The sequence below is a fragment of the Perca flavescens genome, unplaced genomic scaffold (genome assembly GCF_004354835.1).
Source record: "Perca flavescens isolate YP-PL-M2 unplaced genomic scaffold, PFLA_1.0 EPR50_1.1_unplaced_scaf_2, whole genome shotgun sequence".
Classification (NCBI taxonomy): domain Eukaryota; kingdom Metazoa; phylum Chordata; class Actinopteri; order Perciformes; family Percidae; genus Perca; species Perca flavescens.
This window is the reverse complement of record NW_021166625.1, coordinates 541,357-544,660: the sequence shown is the minus strand read 5'-3', so window position 1 is coordinate 544,660 and position 3,304 is coordinate 541,357.

Sequence of the window (3,304 nt, the reverse complement as noted above, 5' to 3'; positions counted from 1 at the left end):
ACGGACTGCCTCTGCACATTAGACAGGCCTCCTCTCTGTCTAATGTTAAAACTCTTCTTAAAACCTACCTCTTTTCTTTGGCTTTTAACACCAGGTAGAGTGTTGATGTTATGTTCATATTTGCATATTTTAATTGATGTTTACTTATTTAATTCAATTTAAATCGTTATCTATTTACTTTTTTTATTGCATTTATTTAATAGTGGGTACCTCTGCTTTTATTGTGTTATCTATTTACTTTGTTTTATCTTTTGTGCAGCACTTTGGAAACCTTGTGTTTGTTAAAATCGTGCTATGTAAATAAAGTGGATTGTGATTGTGTGTCTGTCTGTCTGTCTGTGTGTGTGTGTGTGTGTGTGTGTCTGTGTGTGTGTGTGTGTGTGTGTGTGTGTGTGTGTGTGTGTGTGTGTGTGTGTGTGTGTGTGTGTGTGTGTGTGTGTGTGTGTCTGTCTGTGTGTGTGTGTGTGTGTGTGTGTGTGTGTGTGTGTGTGTGTGTGTGTGTGTGTGTGTGTGTGTGTGTGTGTGTGTGTGTGTGTGTGTGTGTGTGTGTGTGTGTGTGTGTGTGTGTGTGTGTGTGTGTGTGTGTGTGTGTGTGTGTGTGTGTGTGTGTGTGTGTGTGTGTGTGTGTGTGTGTGTGTGTGTGTGTGTGTGTGTGTGTGTGTGTGTGTGTGTGTGTGTGTGTGTGTGTGTGTGTGTGTGTGTGTGTGTGTGTGTGTGTGTGTGTGTGTGTGTGTGTGTGTGTGTGTGTGTGTGTGTGTGTGTGTGTGTGTGTGTGTGTGTGTCTGTGTGTGTGTGTGTGTGTGTGTGTGTGTGTGTGTGTGTGTGTGTGTGTGTGTGTGTGTGTGTGTGTGTGTGTGTGTGTGTGTGTGTGTGTGTGTGTGTGTGTGTGTGTGTGTGTGTGTGTGTGTGTGTGTGTGTGTGTGTGTGTGTGTGTGTGTGTGTGTGTGTGTGTGTGTGTGTGTGTGTGTGTGTGTGTGTGTGTGTGTGTGTGTGTGTGTGTGTGTGTGTGTGTGTGTGTGTGTGTGTGTGTGTGTGTGTGTGTGTGTGTCTGACTGTGTGTGTGTGTGTGTGTGTGTGTGTGTGTGTGTGTGTGTGTGTGTGTGTGTGTGTGTGTGTGTGTGTGTGTGTGTGTGTGTGTGTGTGTGTGTGTGTGTGTGTGTGTGTGTGTGTGTGTGTGTGTCTGTGTGTGTGTGTGTGTGTGTGTGTGTGTGTGTGTGTGTGTGTGTGTGTGTGTGTGTGTGTGTGTGTGTGTGTGTGTGTGTGTGTGTGTGTGTGTGTGTGTGTGTGTGTGTGTGTGTGTGTGTGTGTGTGTGTGTGTGTGTGTGTGTGTGTGTGTGTGTGTGTGTGTGTGTGTGTGTGTGTGTGTGTGTGTGTGTGTGTGTGTGTGTGTGTGTGTGTGTGTGTGTGTGTGTGTGTGTGTGTGTGTGTGTGTGTGTGTGTGTGTGTGTGTGTGTGTGTGTGTGTGTGTGTGTGTGTGTGTGTGTGTGTGTGTGTGTGTGTGTGTGTGTGTGTGTGTGTGTGTCTGTGTGTGTGTGTGTGTGTGTGTGTGTGTGTGTGTGTGTGTGTGTGTGTGTGTGTGTGTGTGTGTGTGTGTGTGTGTGTGTGTGTCTGTGTGTGTGTGTGTGTGTGTGTGTGTGTGTGTGTGTGTGTGTGTGTGTGTGTGTGTGTGTGTGTGTGTGTGTGTGTGTGTGTGTGTGTGTGTGTGTGTGTGTGACTGTGTGTGTGTGTGTGTCTGTGTGTGTGTGTGTGTGTGTGTGTGTGTGTGTGTGTGTGTGTGTGTGTGTGTGTGTGTGTGTGTGTGTGTGTGTGTGTGTGTGTGTGTGTGTGTGTGTGTGTGTGTGTGTGTGTGTGTGTGTGTGTGTGTGTGTGTGTGTGTGTGTGTGTGTGTGTGTGTGTGTGTGTGTGTGTGTGTGTGTGTGTGTGTGTGTGTGTGTGTGTGTGTGTGTGTGTGTGTGTGTGTGTGTGTGTGTGTGTGTGTGAACTCTACACAGCACACGAGCTGTAGAGTTCATGAGGTTCATTACTGTAACGTTATTAGTGAAGTGTTTCCTACATTAGTGAAGTGTTTCCTACATTACCTTACAAGGATAGGGAAGTACATATACAGACCTGCCAACCTTGGAACTCTTTGTTGAGCAGCAACTTACTGATTTATTGACGAAGTTCTGGTTCATGAACACGGAGACACGCACGCAGAAACAATGTGCCATTAAATGTCAAACCTGTTTACATTTTAAACCCTAGAACATAATCATGTTCAAGTAGGCTACTTGAATTAAATAAAACATTTTATTTAAATTATCGGTCATACTTAATACAATTAATTGGATCATAATATAATCCAATAAAATAAAATATATTACACTGCATAATGAGCACTTTTACTTTTGGTACTTTAAGTATATTTTGATAATACTTTTGTACTATTACATAGGGAAGATGTTGAATGCAGGACTTGTAACTGACCAGTCATTTGTAACTCTACAACACTGTTGTTTCTACTTTTCCTGCAATCCATGATGTGAGTAAGTCTTCCACCTCTGGAGATCACCATGAACACCTGCAGCTGTGTTTAACCCTGAAAACACACCGCTCAGTTCAGCGTTTCCTTGCAGCTCTGCTACAGTAGCAGCTAACCGCTAACGTTAGCCGCCGGTCACATGGTCTCTAGTCCGCTCACAGTGAAGTCCTGCACGGATCGACAGGTGTTAGAGTCCGCCCGGCTGCTCGCTCTCTTTGTTATCAGGCGCACACCGGGCAGATTGATGCTCACAGAGCCAATCTCTGCAGGCGTTACCGCTCGGTGTTTGGCTAGCTAATAAGCCGTTAGCCTGTTAGCGCCGGCGGCCAGCCAAGGTCCGACAGACACCGACACATTCATCACATCCTCCGCTCAGTTTACCCCCCACCCCCGGTACCGGTCAGAGAGGCGGGTTTACTTTTTGTGTCTCGGTCCTCCGGTCAGTTTTTAATTAGCCTACATTAGTAACAGTTAATTTTGTTACGGTATGAACTTAATCATAGGAAAGGCATAATATATATATATATAAGACCTTTGTAACGAAATCCAAGACTTTATAAATGCAAGGCTTTATTAATAATAATATAAATAAATAACATTTCTTCATTTCACAATTTCACCTTTCTACATCAAATGCGTTTACCTTTAGCCCCGTCCTCCCATAGAAACCAGAGATATATGGAGGAAACCAACCAGAGACTACGGGGATGAGGGAGGAATGAATAACACTATCAGTAGCCCATATCCCGCTTGACATTAGAGGAAGGGACCCGACAGGGACCC